This window comes from Jaculus jaculus, chromosome X (genome assembly GCF_020740685.1).
Source record: "Jaculus jaculus isolate mJacJac1 chromosome X, mJacJac1.mat.Y.cur, whole genome shotgun sequence".
Classification (NCBI taxonomy): Eukaryota; Metazoa; Chordata; class Mammalia; order Rodentia; family Dipodidae; genus Jaculus; species Jaculus jaculus.
The window spans coordinates 130,889,420-130,910,315 of NC_059125.1; the positions used below are offsets into that span (position 1 = coordinate 130,889,420).

Sequence of the window (20,896 nt, forward strand, 5' to 3'; positions counted from 1 at the left end):
AGCAAAAGCAAACCAAACACTCGCTCCTGATCCCTAAGGAAAAAAGCCCTGTTGTGGACCTTTTCCTTTTTCCCATCATTCAGCTTACCAGAGTATCTACACATATGTGCTCCAGTACTTTGGCATTTTTGCCATCTTGGGAATTGCTGTGTAAATGCTCCAGTAATCTTATACATCTTCAACATGCTGTTGTTTTAGACCTTGAAGATCAGAAGAAAAGGAAAGGACAGATTCTCCTCCTCCTCCCCTACCAATGTAATCTGAATCACAATCCTCATCAGTTGGCCCACCTCCTGTATGGTACTGAAGTCTGGACTTGGTGGCATGGCAAACCCTTTTTGTGGAAGAGATTTCTTTAATGGAGAAAAAGCGCATGAGAAGGGAGTTTACAAGCAAATCATTACAGACCATTATGAGAAAGTTGAAGACACAAGGTTTTGGTAAGCAGACACTGTTTCAAACCCAAGCACACACATGCATGTGCATGCACACACATGTACACACACAATGGTGAGTTCATTTTTTCCTGAACCAAACGAAAGTTCCCTGAAATGGAAGAAGGTATACGTTATTAAGACACCACAGAAGAGTCTTCAAAGATGCTTAGTAGTAATTTGTTTCCTTTTGGCTTTCTTCCGGAGCTATGAAAAACAAAAACATCAATTATCCAAACAGGGGATTTGGGGATTTTCTACCATTCCTATGAATTTACCAAAAAGCTCAATACTGTTAACTGATACTTCATTGTCTCATCAAGCTGTGGGTGATTCAGATAGAGCTCTCTGGAGCCCAGTGCTGGCTGCTAAAGGCAGTGGCAAGAGGGGTCCACATTGAGATGAAGCAAACAAGTCTGGGCCCATGGTCTCCCTGTGGACTCTTGTCAGCTCTCGAGACACAGTGATTTAGTTCAGAAATATCTGCTTCATTTGCTTTTTACTGTTCTCAAGAAAATTGAAATAAAGGAGAAATGGTGACACAGGAACTATGGGCTCAATTATCCCAAGCCCTCTTGACTATGCATGTCTAAGGAGTTCTGCTTTCTAGGTAGTTTAGGTTAGGATGGGTTGACGCAGTGAAAACAGGTTGATACAAACACCCAGACAGTTCAACTGGAACAATGATCTTTACTGAACAGGGGAGAACTGCTCATGATAACAGGGTAATCGGAGGTAGTCTTCACACAAATTTCAAGTTACTAGTCTTGTCTGTACTCCTTCTTCCCTTCCACAGATCTAGAGACACCTTGAACCTTGGGCCTCATCTTTCCATATATCTCCTTCTTCCACTAAAAACAGGGAGAGTAGAGTATTTGACTTTGAATCCTTGGCATGTTACACATATTGGATTCTCAAACCTGCTTTACTAGAAATGTCAAGCCTAGTGGAATTTGACTCTGGAATCAGAGGAACTGGGTTGAATTCATTTCATAGCTACTTAACCTTGGACAAGTTACTAAACCTCCCTAAGCCTCAGTTTCCTCATCTGTGAAATGGGAGAAAAATACTACCAGCTGGTAGTGTTGTTGGGAGGATTAAATGGGATGCTGCCCATAAAAGACTTAGCACAGTGCCTGGCTCAATAAATGTTAACGATTATTAGCACCGCCCCCACCCCACAGGTGCTCAATAAAAACTTGCTGAATTGAAGTCACACCAGTGGGAATGACTAGCAGATGTGAAGGCGACCTGGACTTTTTCTTTGTTATTTTATTTTATTTTTTATTTTATTTTATTTTTTTTAGTTTTTCCCACTTCACTCACTGTGTACCAGAACCTCTTGATTTTTTTAAAAGAGAAAGAACAGAATAAGGGATACGTAGGCCACACTTTAGTTAACATTTGGTTTTTCATCCAAAGAAGAAAACCAAGCCTGGCAAAATCAGGTACATGATTTTCCAAGAACCATGACAAGGCTGTTAAAGAACTCTAAATGAAAGTGGTGTAATGAGCATGAATTGGAATACATGCATATTTTTGTAGACCTCTTGTTGCCAGTAGTATACTTATACATGTATTTTTATTTTTATTTATTCATCTCTGTGTGTGGTTGTGCGTGCGCACTTGCCAGGATCTCTTGCCAGAGAGAATGAGAAACAGTCTAAATCCAGTTCAATTTCTTGTGGAACCAGTATTAACAGCATCATGCTTATATCTTTTTAAAATATACTTGTGCACTATAAGGAAACCAGGCCCCAAAACAGGGCCGAATTTCTTCAAACACGGGGTAGGGAGGCAATACGCAATTGTCATGAAAATTAACCCCGAAAATGCACAGGATTTTATTACCAAACGGATGCCTGAGGAGATTACTAGATTTTTAGGGTCTTTGCTATAAAGAGAGCAACCTGCATGCCTGAAATAATTAAGAAGAAGAGACTCAATTATCTAGTAAACTGAAATTTCAAACCAGCCTTCTTACCTAAATGAGAAAAGCTGCTTAGACGGAAGCGTCATTACTTCTATTTAGACAAGCCTTAGCAAAGATATACAAGGAGCTGGAGAATGGGACCCCACATTCTTCCCTAAGCCACAACAATGCCTGTTTATGTAAATAAGATTTTCAATAACACAAGGAAATCTTAAAAAAAATGGTTTCATTATTGTCTCTTTAAAAAAATGCCAACACAGAAGATGAAAGTCAAGGGGCCTTTCACTATGATGGGAAGTGAATATCCAAAAATATTTATTCTATGAGAGTCTGAGCCTGGATTCCAAATGGATCTAAGAAATAGGCACTTTTTTTCTCCTTTGTAAAAAGTTGGTATAATATGAGGTGATACAAACTTTCTCTGGTCCCATAACAAAGGGAATGCATATACATTCAAAAAGTCAGTTCATAAACAAATAAAAATAACAGTAGATACGTGTTTGCCAAAATCTAAGTCAAAATATAAATACTCTTACCTTCTTCATTGTCACTTTCTGACAATCAAACGCTCCCACATGACCAAAATAGGCTCCAGGCACAAACTAAAAGCTCATTAAAGACTATATGAAAGCTATTTATAGAAAAAATAAACAAAGGAGGGGAGAACTATTAACAAAATTAGACCGTTCATACTCTCCACAACTATTACTATTTGTTTGAACTCAACTATCTAGCTCTGCATCTGACAAGTTTTGATGACTGTAGAGATACCATATATCTAATGTTTTAAACTGACCTTGTAGGTTTCTTTTCTTTTCTTTTTTGTTTTTTTGGTGCAAGACTCAAGTTTTGAATTATACTCTGTATATCAGCCTTCCTGTTGCTGTTTAGGCAGCTGATAAGAGGCAGAAATCCTTCTTGCTCATTAGGCCATTAGCTGCTGTTAAGCAGAGGGTTGGGGAGGGGTGTGCTCAGTGGCCCAGAGGAATGTGCTGGACTCCACATATAAAGCCAGCCCCCATTTAGGGTTAAGAATTTAACCTTAAAAGGCTGACAAGTCATAAATTTGCCTGAGGTTCATATATATGTGTGACTTTCACAGTTTATATTTCCTAGCCAGGACTCAGAGTCAAAACATGCTCCCTGATTAATGAATGGTACTAATTGTTATTCCTGACTTGAGAACATTCGTCTTTATTCATAATATTTTCTTTAAAAACATACAATCTCATACCTAAAACTCTCTGGCTTAGGGGAATTTGGATAACTACTTTTAAAAAAAGGAGGACGAGGAACCTAATGTTATCTGTTGCATGGTGCCACCATTTTGGTAGTTTAGACTGACTCAAAAGCTTCCATTTCATTGTGTCCATCAAGCAAAGTGCAAAGGAATGTCCTCCAAATCTAAACATCTAAGATAAAGCTACCATCTGGGACTCTGTGCACACACAAAAAAACTTGAGCTGGGCCAGCAGATGTGACAAAGCCTAAAATGTTTTCAAGCACATTTTGTCCAATTTATCTTGTCAAATATTTATACATAAGTATATAACCTAACAGCCTTGCTCAAAGTTGGAAAAGATAATAGATAAAGGACAAACTGAAAATCCCCATAAGTATAAAGACAAAGGAAAGATGCTCTGGCACAATCCAATTAGAATGCACCTCAACCATGAAGCCAGAATTGAAAATGGGACAAACAAAACCCCACAAGTGAAAAAACAATGTCCCTAAAATGTGATAACTTCATCAAGGAAAAGCAAGCTAGAATGTGGTTGAACTACAAAATAGGTGGCTACTTTGTGTGGGGGATGGGGAGGGAGAGAGAGAGAGAGAGAGAGAAAGAAAGAAAGAAAGAAAGAAAGAAAGAAAGAAAGAAAGAAAGAAAGAAAGAAAGAAAGAAACAAAGATGCAAGCTACCCACACTGAGAAGTATGACAAAGTGAGAGGAAATGTCAGCTATGTAACATTGATCTGAGGTGCTCAAGGCCAGATATATCTAACGTTGTTCTAACTGTACAAAAAAAAAATTAAATACATAGAATTCTTAGAAAGTGGAATGTAAATTCACTAGTGCACATTTTAGAGCTCTTCATTTCCAAACTAGGGAAGAGAACTTCGCATTATCCTAAGAGGAGTAACTAGGTACCCAAACCAAGTATGTGGCAAAAGTGAGAGGCCTATGTCATGTTCCAGAATCACTGGGTGTAAACAGATGTGGAGGAGGTAGAAGGAGATGGAGGGAGAAAAGTGGGGAGGAAAATCAGGAGCTCTAGCAAAAGGAAATACAATTTAAAACCAAAATGCAGAGGAAAATATAAAACATTCCATTCATCTAGTTTTTTAGAGAACGAGTAACACAAACCCATTCAATAAATATAACAAACCACAAAACACCTTCTGTTTTAAATTATAACCAGTTCAGTGAGTGTGGGAGGGAGGCAGAGGAAGAGAGAAGATGTGGGGAGCAGTCAGACAGATGAAGGGGGGCCATGTGGTCTGGAGGTATGTGAAGTCATCAGAGTCCAAAAACCATCGCTTGTTTCCCTTAGCTGTGGGGTATTAGTTAAGTAACTTAGGCTGCTCATTAGCTCTTCTCTATGAAGGATTGATGAGCTTTTCAGGAATTTTCCTCAGAAGTGAAGTTGGTAGTATCATGGCTACTAGAAGAAACCTTGAAAATAAAACTGAATATTGTTGGAGGGAGACTGAATGACTTCATAAAGGTGAATCCTAACATCACCTTCAGGCTTTGTGAATGAGGCAGGCTTACTTCCTCAAAGATCAAAGAAAAGGCAATATGACAGCTTTTGAAGGCAAAAAAAAAGAGACCTTGAGGCAACCTTATTAAATTGACCCACAGGGCTGGAGAGATGGCTTAGCGGTTAAGCGCTTGCCTGTGAAGCCTAAGGACCCCGGTTCGAGGCTCGATTCCCCAGGTCCCACGTTAGCCAGATGCACAAGGGGGCGCACGCGTCTGGAGTTCGTTTGCAGAGGCTGGAAGCCCTGATGCGCCCATTCTCTCTCTCTCCCTCTACCTGTCTTTCTCTCTGTGTCTGTCGCTCTCAAATAAATAAATAATAATAATAAATAAATAAAAAAATAAATTGACCCACAGCACTGAAGTTGCAAACGGCAAGAAATGACTTAGGTTTTAGAAATTAACATTTGTAGAAAACCTTCAGAATACCATGGGGAACATAAACCTGTAGTTCAGAAGTAAACTTTGAAAGCAAAGCGAAAAGAATGTGTTTCTGAAAATGGAAAAAGCCTGTTGAAAACACTGAGGTCCATGTGACTTCTAGGAATGGACAGAGGAGACATATTCCAGAATGCCAGCAGAAGAGAAAGTGGGAAACCATTTAATCGTCCATTTCCTAGAGCAGAAGGAGCAAAATGCCCATAGGAGATATTTGTCTCTTGCCACATTAAGTTGCACCAAGGCCTGGGATAGGCATTTTACAGATACGGGGGAACAAAGACCATGGTTTCCAAATTAGTTACAAAGTTACTGGACACCAATCAGAGATCCGGTTGGCTCTATCTGCTTCATTATCACATTGTCATTCATTCACTCTCCCTCCTTCTCCCCAAATTTGCCATTCCACTCCTTCCCTCTCTCCCCCTCTTTCTCTGCTTTCTTTCCCCAATCCTCTATGCATTCCTTGGGCAGAGGTCCCTGAGACAATTGTAGTAAATACTAAATGTGAATAGTGAGGACACTAATGTTCGGTGTGTAAGATTCTCACAAGTGCAGTGCAACTTACACTTAGAAGCAGCCTGTTTTGCAAACTATAACATACATGCTAATTTTCTGGAGAGCTTATTAAAAATGTAAATGCTGATTCAGTGGGTCAGAATTCTACTTTCTTTTTCTTTTCATATGTGTGTGTGTGTGTGTGTGTGTGTGTCTGTGTTCATGTGTATGGGTGCAGGTGTGCATGTGCCACACAGCACTTGTGGGGAGGTCGGAGGACAACCTTGCATGTTGGTCCTCGCCTCCCACCTTGTTTGGGACAGGGTCGTCTTGTTCACCGTGGTGTATGCTAGGCTAGTTGATCAGAAAGCTTCCACCCAATTCTGCTGTTCTGCCTCCCATCCTGACATGGGAACAGTGGAATTACTGACGCTCATTCTACCGCATCCAGTTTTGAATGGGTTCTGGAGATCCAAATTCAGGTCCCCACACTTGCACAGCAAGTATTTGACCCACCGGGCCATCTCCCAGGCCCAAGATTCTGCATTTCTTTTCTTTTTTTTGGGGGGGGGTATTTTTATTTACTCATTTGAGAGCGACAGACAGAGAAAGAGGCAAAGAGAGAGAGAGAGAGAGAGAGAGAGAGAATGGGCGTGCCAGGGCCTCCAGCCACTGCAGACGAATTCCAGATGCGTGCGCCCCCTTGTGCATCTGGCTAATGTGGGACCTGGGGAATCAAGCCTCGAACTGGGGTCCTTAGGCTTCACAGGCAAGCGCTTAACCGCTAAGCCATCTCTCCAGCCCAGATTCTGCATTTCTTACAAGCTCCCAAGTGTTGCTGATGCTGCTGGTCTAGAAAGCATACTTTACAGAGCAATATTCTAGTAAGAAGAACAAAATCAAGTGTATTAAAAAAAAAAGGACACAATTAAGCAAGGATTAAGGCCATAAAAAGATAGCATGGCTCAAAGCGGGAACAATCACATCTAGTCATGGAGAACTGAGGAGTGATTCATGAAGATGATATTATACTGCAATTTAAAAGGTAGATTAGACTTCAGTAGGCAGTGATGATGGGAAGACAGCCAGGTAGTCTATAAGAAAAGGCTTGGCAACAGACAACTAACTACACAGTCCTTTTAGTAATGAGTTAGCAGCCTGTTGTCTATAAATAGAGGGTACACATGGCAAGGGGATAAGAGTAAGACAAATTATATAGATTTGCAGGACTTGGCCAATTAATTTGGGCATGTGATATGTAAAAGGAGAAGTCAAAGATGATTTCAAAGTTCTAAGTCTCTATCAAGAAGAGACGCCATAAGAAATAAGAAGGATGTTGTTCAAAGTGAGGCACTTTCAAATGGAGATGTTCAGCAGGGAAATGTGTGATTCTGAATTGGAGAGTGAGCAAGAGGTCAGATTCAAAAGAGTTTGGGGGGCTGGAGAGATGGCTTAGCAGTTAAGGAGCTTGCCTGCCAAGCCAAAGGACCCAGGTTCGATTCCTCCCCAGGACCCACGTAAGCCAGATGCACAAGGTATCATACACATCATGCATCTGGAGTTCGTTTGCAGAGCTCGTGGTACACCCATTCTCTCATTCTCTCTCTCTCTCTCTCTCTCTCTCTCTCTCTCTCTCAAATAAATAAAATAAAATAAAGAGTTTTTGGAACCATTCAACTAGCAAAGGTAAGGAAGTCGTGGGAATGAGTACAGATAGCAAGGAGGGCCGAGGAATAGGGCAGGCTAAAGGCAGAATCAAGCAGGAGTAACCTAGAGTATTCAATATTATAAAAATCAGAGCAGCACACGATTTCAGGTCAAACACTTTATATGCACTCTATATTATTTCCCTTCATAGTACAATGAATATCCTGGGAAGACTAACAGATAATGGAGTGAAATCAATCCGAATACAAATCCTACCTCCACATTAGTACAGACATTAGGAAAGCAAACCTCTCTGGGTTGCAGTTGCAATGGGGATGTCACCACCTCCCTTTCAAGTTTGCTGTATATATTAAGTAATAGACTACATATACAAGAAGTGGCAGACAGTATGGCACTGAATAAATGTAATTTTCCATGAATCTTCTCAGAAAAGAAGATCTGGTTTTCCCAGAAAGGGAAACTCATTCACCTAAAAATGACAAGAACAATCTGCTGCAGGGGCTGGAGAGATGGCCCACCAGTTATGGCACTTGCCTTTTAAAGCCTAATGGCCTATGTTCAATTCCCCAATGGCCTATGTTCAATTCCCCAGTACCCATGTAAAACCAGATACACAAAGTGGTGCATGCATCTGGAGTCCATTTGCAGTAGCTAGAGGTCCTGGCATGCCCATTCATTTTCTCTTTCTGTCTCTTCCTTGCAAATAAATGAATAAATAAATAATTTTTTTAAAAAAATCTATTGGAAAATATGGAGTCGTAAGATTATGTGGAATGAAAAGAGAAAACATGGTGGAGGCATCTTCTTAGCAGGGAACTTAATGACACCATCAATACCAGAGAGCCAGAAAGTTGTACAAGCTTCCTCTATCTCCCCCCCCCCCAAAAAAAAAGTACTTTGTCTCACAGACACTTAAGAAAGATCAGCCCAATTGCACAAGCGTTCCTGGCCTTTGCTCGGAAACACATGTTTCAGAGACTAGCCAGCACTGGAAAAGAGTCCAGAGCTCCAAAAACTATGCATTCTCACAGCTTTCATGTCACAGCTTTTATGCTCCAGAGTGGGAAAGGGTGCTTCAAGGGGAGAGAGGCAGAATGCCACCATGTTGGAACCAGGCAGGCACCTAGAACATGGTGGCGCACGCCTTTAATCCCAGCTCTCGGGAGGCAGAGGTAGGAGGATCGCCGTGAGTTCAAGGCCATCCTGAGAATCCATAGTGAATTCCAGGTCAGCCTGGGCTAGAGTGAGACCCTACCTTGAAAAAACAACAAGAAAAAAGAAAAAGTCAGAGCTGGACAGATGGCTTAGCAGTTAAGAGCTTTCCTGTGAAGCCTAAGGATCCCGGTTCGAGGCTCGGTTCCCCAGGACCCACGTTAGCCAGATGCACAAGGGGCACACGCGTCTGGAATTCCTTTGTAGTGGCTGGAGGCCCTGGGTCGCACATTCTCTCTCTTTCTCTCTCTCTCTCTCTCTCTCTGCCTCTTTCTGTCTGTCACTCTCAGATAAATAAATAAAAATAAACAATTTTTTTTTTTAAAAAGTCAGGCATTGTGGGGCAGGCATGTAATCCTAGTACTGGTGAAGTGGAGACAGGCAGATCCCTTGGGCTGACTGGACAGCAAGTCTAACCTATTTGGTGGGTTTCATGTGAGTGACTGTTTCAACAAAAGATGGACATGCATACACCTGTACACACTAATATGCACATAGACACAAATAAATAAAATAAATCCGTTTCACTGATTCTAGTGTATTTTTCCACATAAAGGGTGTGTGTGTTTGGGTGTGCGTGTATGTTTGCACATATGTGGGTGTTTGGTGCTATATTAACTACAAAATGTTGGGCTTGTAACAACATAGCCTAATACTTTCTCTTAATCAGGAGAGTTCTTGAAGGCTTTGGCAGTTTAAAAAAAAATCACCAGATGTTGGCAAAAATATATTTTAAGACATGTCATAAGCAAGTGTCTGGAAAATATCATCTACACTCATGACTTCCAACTTAAACCTATATACTGACGAGTCCCAACTATACTTCATGTAAACTACAGAAGAATATGTACACACACTTTTGTGGTGATCTCATCCCAGGATTTAAATTACCATCTAAATGCTGATAATTCCTAAATATGTTTCTCTAGCACTGATATCTTTCTCATGATCCTAAACTCAATGTGAACTACCTAGAAGATAATTTCTACCTTAATGATCAAAAGCACTCTACAAAGTCAACCTGTTCAACACCTGGCCATGGGCTGCAGAGATAGCTTAGCGCTTAAGGCGTTTGCCTGCAAAGCCAAAGGACTCAGGTTCGATTCCCCAGGACCCATGTTAGCCAGATGCACATGGAGGCACACATGTCTGGAGTTTGTATGCAGTGTCTGGAGTCCCTGGCGCACCCATTATCTCCTCCCCTCCATCAAATAAACAAATAAAAATAAATAAATAATTTTAAAACTCACTACTTCACTTTAAAAAATATATTCTTGAAGCTGGGCATAGGGGTGTATGCCTTTAATCCCAGCACTCTGGAGGCCGAGGTAGGAAGATCGCTATGAGCTTGAGGCCACCCTAAAACTCATAGTGAATTCCAGGTCAGCCTGGGCCAGAATAAGACCCTACCTCGAAAAACAAAAAATTATATATATATATATATATATATATATGTATGTATGTATGTATGTATATATATATTCTTATAAGCCAGGCATGACAGTGTGTCTGTAGTTTAACTACTAAGAAGGGCTGGAACATTATGATCATTTGATCTAGGAGTTTGGAGGCTAAACTGAGCAGCATAGACTCTCTCTAGACTCTCTCTCTCTAGACTCACTCTCTCTCTCTCTCTCTCTCTCTCTCTCTCTATATATATATATATATATATATATATATATATATATATATATATATATATATGTATATGTATCCAAAATCATGTCTACTCCCTCTTTTCTCTAAAGTTTATCAGTTTGTCTATTTGGTTTTAGTTTTCTTCCTTCCTTCCTTCCTTCCTTCTTTCTTTCTTTCTTTCTTTCTTTTCTTTCTTTTGAGACCCAGGATGACCCTGAACTCACTCTGTAGCCCAGGCTGGCCTCAAACTCACAGTGCTACTTCTACCTCAGTCTCCCAAATGCTGGGATTAAAGAAGCGAAGCACCATGCCTAGCTAATGTTTAATTTTTATTCTCTTGTTTACTGTCCTCAAACCTTACGACTGTGTTAATAAAACTTCTGCCACCATTAATTCTCCAGTCATCCTCCTCCATACTGAGCTATGTTTCTCTCCTCATAATGTATTCATGGCTACATCATCATTTGATACAATAGGCAGTGCTCAGCATTCCCTTGCCTAATTTCCTAGTTCATCTTCCCTCCAGTACTCCCATTGCTGGCTCTCACCAATTCACACTATTCCAGACTAACAAATAGACCATCTGCCTCTTAAGTCTGAAACTTTCACATGCTTTGCATGACAGCTCTCTGATAGCATCTAGGCAACCTCCTCAAAACCACCACACTTCCCAGACCCCTAGGTGATCAGCTCCATTGTAGCCCCCACTGGGCTGCCTTCACCTCCAGAGCTTGCCTTGTGTGGCCCCCTCACTAAGGAAGAAACTTGCTAGCAGTGTTTTTATGTTGCTTATTGGATTGATTCTACCTTAAAACCTTCAGGAATTGGTGCTCAATATGCATGGGTTGAAGTGAAGAATGAATGAAAAACATTGAAATATTTATGCACAGATAGCACATAAAGCTCATTAGAAGTTCATTTTCTGAGAATTTTCAATCATTTTCTAAAATAGGTAAGTGTACTGTCCAATAGCAGTGTTCTCTGAAATCTAACCAAGGGTCACATCCTCATTTCTATGGAGTTTGACATGCAATACTACAATAGCTAGAGGCAGTTCTCCAAAATGGCCAAATTGGCAGGGGCTGAACTGCTTATTGAGGATCCCAGCTCCATACTTGGGGAAATGATGGGACGTGATAAATAAGCAGTAAATATATGATATCAACGACAATGAGTTCAGTAACAATTTGGGGCTATATTCCCTAGTGCTCCCTAGTGTGAGTTAGGATAATCTTCTAGAATAATAAACATTTAAAGATATAGGCACGTTATATTTGTGCGTGCATGCGTGCATGCGTGTGTACGTGTGTTTGGGACCAGGCAGGTCTCTGGAACTCAGAAGCAGAAGAAAGTATAGAAATAGAGACGTGGTTACATTATGTGGAAATGAGATATATGAGAGAAAGGCTTTCACAATACAGATGTAAGGTATGACTGTAAAATACTACCCACTGCTAAGAGATGCAATTAACAATTTCCAGTATAGATGATATGAATAGCTAATTATTGCTACCAAAATAGTGATGTGCATGTATATCTCTATATATGTGCAATACACACACGCACACATTGAAAAACCACATTTAGGTAACACTGTAGTTAAACATCTATACTTGTCACCTCCTCTTCAATCTTCAACGTTGAACATGAGCCCACAAGGGTCAGAGAAAATAGATGTGTATTTTTCACCTCCACCATCCCTTCTTCAGTCTCTGCTGAAAATCAAGTTAGGCAATGATGTATTCAGAGGATTATCCTATAATTATATGATATCCTAAGTTTTTATGGACAGTTGTTGAGGCCTCCAGACATTTCTTCAAAGGTTTATTCTTGCATTTGTTCCCATTATTAATTAATTAATTGCACTAGGAACTCTGTACTTTACTCTCCAATCTAAAAGCTACCATGATGCATCAAACATGGTTCCTGCATTCAGTGAGCACTCGATTTGGAAGAGGCTATGAACAAGCTATGGACTTCAAAAGAGATCTTAAGTAAGAAGTACAGATAAAGTATTACTAGAAACATGCAAGTGGGGTGTCCCTCTGTATTATCCCTACACACATGAAAATTTCCATGTTCAAATACTTTCCAATGCGTTCCATCTGTTACACGCTAGTTAACATTCTGATATGTGCGTGAGCATGCACACATGTGTTTCAGTGTGTACGTGTGTGTGTGTGTGTGTGTGTGTGTGTGTGTGTCAGGGGACAACTTCGGGTTACCATCATCTTGCTTGAAACAGAGTCTCTCCTTGGCCTGGAGCTGGCCAATGAGGCTATATGGAATGGGCAGGACACCCCAGGATCTGCCTGTGTCTGTATCCTTAGTTCTTGCATGGTATTGATATATCTCCCTAGTCTCAGAATGAGAACTTTTCATCTCCTTCCTATATCTATCATTCTCATAAATGGTGATTCTGAGGAGGGCATGGTACACACTATACGTACTAAACAATCTTTAGAAGAGAGGGAACAGAACCATAATTAAGGAATGCAATTTGATTTCTTTTGTCAAATAAATGCCACCCTTTTCTTTTTCATTCTTCTTTCCTACTCAGGTCTCCGTCTGAAACAATATTTTGATGGGTCTTCACTAGTCAATTCACTAGAAATTTAGTGTAAATTCATACAGAAAGTAAACAGGACTATACAAATAAAATTCCTCTGCCTGCCGTGCGTGGTGGCATAAGCCTTTAATCCCAGCACTAGGGAGGCAGAGGTAGGAGGATTGCTGCGAGTTCGAGGCCACCCTGAGAATACAGAGTGATTTCCAGGTCAGCCTGGGCTAGAGTGAGAACCTACTTCAAAAAAAAAAAAAAAAAGAAAAAGAAAGAAAGAAAGAAAGAGAAATTCCTATGCCTAAAAATCCATTTTAAATCATGTCCTTTAAAATGTACCTTTATCAATTTTGATGTCACTGGTAGAAATAATAAACATGGAAGAAAAACTTAGGGAAACTCTTTAGCTGATACCAGATTATTATTTAAACAAACCAAAATTCCATGCATATATAAAGAAAATGCATGCATTTATGTAGGTATACAACTTTATCATTAAATTACTTCGGAAGCACGTACAAAATACTTACCTCTTGTACGATTTGGCTAGTCTGTTTCTTCCAGGTCATTATAGTGCAGACAAATGAATTAAATCAATGTCATTTATTACTTACCTATATAGACAACAAACAGATTTTTGACCTGAAAAAGTAATCATTTTAGAAAACCTAGTAAAATAGTAAAAAATAAATCAGCATTTAAATATTGGCTTTATTGAATTGCATGCTTGTAATCCATTTCTGTCTCCATTCATTTAGTCTGAAATATATGTGGTAATATCTATCGTTAGTCTTGTCCTAGATGGCAGGATACAAAGATGACTACGATGCAGCACCTAATCTCAAAGAAATCAAAGTCTGCTAGGGAAGGCATGAATACATTTGAAACAATATCTGAAAGTTGCTACAATCAGGGTTGGGGAGATGGCTCAGGGGTTAAAGGAACTTGCTTGCAAAGCTGACCGGCCTGGGTGCAATTCCCTAGTACCCACATCAAACCAAATGCACAAAGTGGTCCATGTGGCTGGAGTGGCTTTGTAGCAGCAAGAAGACCTGGTGTCTTCTCCTCCACCCCACTTTCTCCTTAGAAATAAATAACTAAAAATAGTTTTAAGTTGCCCTAACCAGGACTTCTTGTTTTCCAATAATATACTTCTTTGCCCTTTTTAAAATTTTTTTCTTTTTTTTTTATTTATTTGGGGGGGGGTGCAGATAGAGAGAGAATGGGTACACTAGGGCCTCCAGCCACTGCATCTGGCTTACATGGGTCCTGGGAAATCAAACCAGGGTTTTGAGGCTTTGCAGGCAAATGCCTTAACCACTAAGCAATCTCTCCAGCCCAATACTCTTATTTTCAAAAGGCCAGTACAGAAGGTCAATTAAAATTTTACTCTACAACTGTGCCTTTTCACCATTTATGATAAGCATATGCTTCACTGTGGATATGTTGAAAACTACCGAATTTTTTTTTGAATCATCCCTTTTGCTGGGAAATGAACATTCTTCAACTTGTAGTGAAAGGATGGGTAAAGGTTTCTTTTTATAATGGGTTGACTACCCTGTCCCTTTTATTGTCATTTTCACTTTTATTTTACCTCCCTTTCTATCAATTATTTATCAATATAAGCCTATTATGTATATTTCAAACAGCTTGGTAGGTTTTCTAATCTAGCATATAAATGCACTTTCAGCTACTGGAGTAATTAACTGCTCAGAACACTAGCAATACATTTTGGTCCTAACTGACTCCTTTTTATTTTTGAGGAACAAAATACAGATTCTTAAATGAGGCTTTGTCCAGCTACATAAAAAGAGAGGCAAAAGTGAAAATGCTTTTCTTGGTAATCAGTTTGGATTCATTGTTTTTTGTTTAACAAAAGGAAAGCATGTATTTCTAATAATTAACACTTGGATATGGGATCTTTAATTGGCCCGATTCGAAGTACAGAACCAAAGATTCCGTAGTTTGTGTATTCAACAAGGTATTCAAGTTAGACAGTGTTCTAGGGAGCACTTCCCCACACATACACAGAAAGTTTCAAAGGGCACATTTTCTCTGCTGAGATGCCCGCCTTCACCTTGCTTTCTGAATCACATTCTTCCTGTCCTTATGTCTCACAAGGTAAATTCCAATTACTTAATGCAGTCTCTAAAGCCAGTCCCATGACTTGAATTCTATTTTCTGACGCTTATTTCTTAGTGGAGTGCTGGGGATCCTGTTTCAAGCAGGACACTTTTCTAAATATGGGCAGCGGAGTGAGGGAGTTTTTACCCATACTTCCCATTAGACCCTAGATTACCAAAATCATCAATCCCATGTATAAGCTTGGCTAGGGCTGGACAGATGTGGGCTCATGGAATGGTGTCTTGAATTGCGCCTGTATAAGGCTTTTTTTCTTTTTCTTTTTTTTTTTTTTTTTGAGGTAGGGTCTCGCTCGAACCCTGGCTGACCTGGAATTCGCTATCTAGTCTCAGGATGGATGCGAACTCATGGCGATCCTCCTACCTCTGCCTCCGCAGTGCTGCTTATAAAGTCATGTGCCACCATGCTGAGTTTGAGCCTGTGCAAGACTTTTGATCCAGGGTTACAAGAACCTGTGAAGTACTTGCCTGTGCATATCTTGTAGCTCAACTCCCAAATATAGTCATATCAATCTGAGCAAGAAGAGCTAGCTGACATTAAATCAGAAAGGATGTGATTTAAGAGATGCCCTATAATTTCTGTGCTGTGATCACTGTTGATCTTTATGAAGCTAAGCCAGGCATATTTGTTCTTTGGATAGTCAATATTAATAATCCCTACCAAATAGTAAGAGTCACCAGATAACGGAAATAAGCCTGGTTCTGTCTCCAGCCAAAATATATGAATACTGAAAAGTTTATCTACACGCCCCAGTAATGAGCCTTAACACTTTGGTCTTAGACTACTAAAATAAGCTTGAGAAAGTATGCGAGAGTTCATAGAGAATCCATAATGTCCTAAAAATTCTACTTTTGTCAATGATTAACTGAATTCTTTATGGTGTTCTTAGCATTGTGCACAGCCACTGCTCAAATAAAGTACTTTCCCTTTAAGAAGCTTATAATCTAAAACATACAAATAACCATATGCAGAAAAAAAGCTAGAGATCAGAGTAAAAGGAAGCATTCACAAAAAATGTACAAATTCAGCATGCCAGAACTTTTCAGTTGAGCAACATGATCCCCAGTGAAATTCTTTCCAAATGATGTATCGTGTGCACAAGTTAGAAGTGATTATCTTCAATTTTCTTAGAAATGAGTAATAAGATACCTCTTAAGACCCATGCTTTTGTATATGCATCAAACACTAAAGTTGGCGTGGTCAATGATAGGAGAAAACATATTTTTTGTCTTGTCTCATGCCAGACAAATCCAGGATTCTCTTCTCCCAGGTTGGTAATAAGCAGCCTTTTCCTAGGCTACAGTGAACAGCAAACATTACAACTCTAAAGATGGAAGTAACAGAATGCTCAAAAATATTGCATCAAAACATTGGAAACAACCTACCAATCCATAAGCAAAATACACACACACACACTGCAAAATGGACACAATCTGTATCATCTAGCATCCATCAAAACCTTCTTCTGTCTGTAACCCTAATGCTTACCAAATGGAATTTACTCCCAGAATTAAGAAAACTCTTTGTAAGATGGAAGCCCTATTAAGAGACTTCTCCCTATCTCCCACTTCATCTCTTCAGTTCTTTTCCCTTGCCCTGGCTGCCTATTGTGACCATTTCAGCCAATTTCCTGGAGGCATTTTCTAGCCCTTTTCACCCTATTTAATCCTACAAGTTTCCTGGGAAGCCTGTTTACTTGTGTGCTTCCCCACTAGACTGTGAGCTTTTTGACAAAAGGGAGGCAGCTCACCCTTCTCTGCACCCCCAGCACCTAACACATAGCTGGCCAAGGTGCCCACCAATCATCTGCCAACTCCTCTGTCACACTGCCGGCTCCCTTGAAGCACGGCTCCCGATTCAGTATCAGGATGCGCAGAACAAAATAACATATGAAATCCTTCTCTACCCTCTTCTGCATTAATACACAGTAGTATAACCTCTTAAAGTTTTAACACATAACCTGCCTACCTAAATGCCCGGTGCAATCTCAGAGGAGAGAATACCCTCCCCCACCTCACTTCTTATTTCTCTCTCTTTCTCCCGCCATTAGGACTGTTAGCTGCTTCAACCTAATTGTGGAACCACATCTGGTAAGCCAGATACTGTTGCTAGTTCTCACACTTAAAAATTCTCTCTTTGTTTCAAGAATTGTGCTTTGTATATTCATACCATTTCATCAGTTTCAAGAAACTCCTAATCAGTTTTGGCTACTGGCGGCTGCCTTTTACCCATAGGTACATTTGGCCTTCTGGAATAATTCTAGCACTTTCCAAGGCATTCCAGTGCAAGATCCCTAGATCTTTTGGGAGTTACAACACTACCATGGTTTGTTTGATTTTCTCATTCCCATAGGCCTCCTGCAATGTGCACCCCAACAAAAGTGGTGTATGGCATTCATAAAGTGAATTACACTTGATTTTTGTTTAGAGGAATTTTTTTTCAGACTTCTGTAACATTCCCTTGAGACAATTGGAAACATCATTGTCTGATTACTAGCTCACTTTCCTTGCCTAAAATTGTATCCATTCTTGATTGCGCTTGCGGGTAGGTTAAGCAAAACAAAATAAACATCTAGACTTATGAGCTCATTGGCTTTTTTTTTCTGAATTTTTCTAAATTAAATAAGGGCAAAAGAGCTGCACTGAAAGTCAGTTATATGGATTTTTCTGCCAAATGCTAACTCTGTGGGCCTGGTTTCCATCTTTAGTGCTTTCCAAGCTACAAATCCTTTAAAAAAAAAAAAAAAGTAGGGTCTGAAGAGATCTATGGGTTTTAGGGACATGCTATTTAGAATTGCTATCCGGTGCCTTTGAACATTCTAAAAGAAATGGGAACATGAGATTGTAAAGCTTTGGATCATCTTTGTAGAAGTCTAGGATAGTCTTCAGCAACAATGATTTAGGGTTTAGGCTGGCTGATTTCAAATGCCATTTAGTGTCATCCATATTAGCATAAGAAATGTACCTTATCCACTCTAACCCAATTCTGCTAATGGCTGAAGTTAGCAGTCAATCCCAAATGCTCTCCTTATGTGAAACAGGACATTCTTGAGGATTTCTCCTTACTGTGACGGAATCTCATTTTATCTGGGACAAAGAAAGCTTTAATACAGTTAATACAGTGCAGCAGGAAAAGTGAACATGGATTAAAATATAGATGGGGGGAAAAGTCAAGCGGTCATCATGATGGTTCATAACTATCAAATAATTTGCAGCTCTCTTTCAATTTCCAACCACTGAACGACAGCAGCAAATTACACATTTATTCGCTTTGAAATTATGCACTTGCCATTGTATTTAGTCTGCCATTATCATCTCTTCTCTGAAATACTGATGAGCTCTTTCCACACATGAACATCAGGATTTTCACCATGTTTTCTATATCTATAATCTCCACATTTGCCCAACTAAAATTCAGGACACATGGTTTCATGCCAGGACTGAGTATCTGAAAGCTGAATTGCTCCAGAAAACTCAAAGACCCATGGTAGCTGTATGGATATCACCATATTTGAATGTTGGCCTTGTTCCAATGCAAGTGAAGACAGTGCCTGCCATATACAAGTCCTCAGAACCATTTATGCTTGTCAAATCGAATAGAAGTGGGTTGTGCTGGGTTTGTCTGATGAAAACCCTCGAAAAGTGTTTCTCCCCGAAGTTTATGAAGTAACAGAGGAAAACAAAAAATACATATATCTATTACAAATAAGTCTCTAATAAGTATGATCATCCTTAGCCTGGGAGTAAGGGAGGCAGGAAGCAAACCCCGGCCAACTCTAATAGACACAGTGTGTGGGCCTTCCCAATACTTTTTTTATACAGATGCTGCAAAGAGGCAGGCAGCCAGAGAGCTGAGGGAGGTGAGGAGGGGGAAGGGCGTGCGTGCGTGCGTGCGTTCGTGAGTGTGTGTGTGTGTGTGTGTGTGTGTGTAGAAGGAGGTTGCTACATGAGTAACTGTGCTATTCTCTGATTTTTTTTTTTTCTTCTTTAAGCACAAGCCTTACTCCCTAGCTTCGAATCAGCCCAGTGTAACCCCAACCCTGGACCCATTCATCTTGTGGGGGCTCAGCTTGCAAGGACTAATTTTTACATTATCAACAGAGGCGTGTTCTCTAGCCTTAGCAATCTAATTACCACTGCACTACCAAAGGAGAGAGATCCGCCTGTTGTTTCAGCTCTGTGGAACTGATTCATAGGTTGCCCCTTACAGCTCCAGCACACGCCCACGTGGTATGTTATTAACACTTAACAGTGGAAGAGGTAGCTCTACCCTCCCTTAGAGCGATATCCTACAAAGCAATATTTAACATATGTGCAAGTGCATTTCAGTCACCAAAAAAAGGGGGGGGGTGACCAATTACCTTTGCAACTAAACAGCAGGCTCGCTAGGCTCTTTTCATCAACCAAAAGAAAGAGCTGAGGGCGCGTTGGCTGCCTAGGTAACCTCCTGCCAGTGAACGCTCGCTGGCAGCGCCCACAAGGCGCGCATCCGCATTCACAACTTGGTCCAACCATCGGGCTGGCCTCCCTTACTTGTGGAGAGCCACTGGCCAAGTTTTCTGGCGAGGGCTGCTTGCTGATCTCTCCCCAAACGCGGGATGCGCGCCTGGCTGGATGCACAAGTCTTCGGCAAGAGAGTCTGGAGGCCACAAACGACTCACCGCGTGCACACGCAACCGGCTGGTTGCTTCTGAGCGCACCTCTGAAAAATTAATCTTTTTGAAACCTACTCTTCCTGCCCACATCGTCAGCGTAGCAACTTGTCCTAATTGGATTTTGGGGCAAGCATTAGGAGCCCAACCGCTGGACAGTCAATCACAGAAGGCCATTAATATTCATCTGTTGACAGCGGCAGCCCTCAGCTAAGGTTAAAATATGCCCTCAAAGCACGATCGGATTGTGCAGAACAAAAGGCGGGCGTCCAGAAACTTTCCTCCGCCTAAAATCTTCTCCTCTTCGGGGTTCAGTCTGTCAAGAAGGCAGATGAATTTGGAAGGGGGAGGAGTTAAATCATCTTTAGCCCCCTCCTCTACAAGCCAGCACCGCCGTTTTGTAAGAGATTGTTCCAACCTAGATAAGGGAAACTGTTTGGAAGGAAAGGCTCGATCTCCTTGGTTTGGGTGGTCCCTCCTACTAAAAAGTTTGCTTCGTGTGTCTTCACTTGCCACTGCCGATTCAGAGATTTGTTCTCAACTTCGCTGCACTTGGGCCCGCCAGCCTCCGGGAACCCAGACTAGGGAAAGGAGGGCATGGGGACACATTGGGGGTGGGGGGGTGCAGAGGACGGCCAGAGCTGCGGGTCCAGCTATGGCTGAAATTCTGATACGTACATGAGAGCAAGGGTGGTAAATTCCCAAAGCACCGGTTCCACATTGGAAAGCCGAGCAGCTCGCCAAGATCAGAGGGACCAGGTCCTACCTTCCCGCCCCAGCCCTCCCCCCAAAAACTGGGCGCTCGCGAGAAGGCGATCGCCTCGGTTCATATCTCCTGCTCGCACATTCCCTGACAGCAGCGCGAGCCTGGGGCGTGCGGCCCCGGTCCGCGCATACTCTGCCTCCCTCCCTCCTTCCTCCCCATGTAGACCCGGCAAGGCCCCAGGGCCCGGCGACAATC

The 20,896-nt window shown here is 41.0% G+C and overlaps 1 protein-coding gene across 1 annotated transcript in view; it reads right to left on the bottom strand.

Annotated features, from left to right (window-relative positions):
• Window positions 1–20,896, bottom strand: part of Gpc3 (glypican 3) — a 474,609-nt gene that overhangs the window by 453,258 nt on the left and 455 nt on the right. The gene's annotated exons all lie outside the window — the stretch shown is intronic.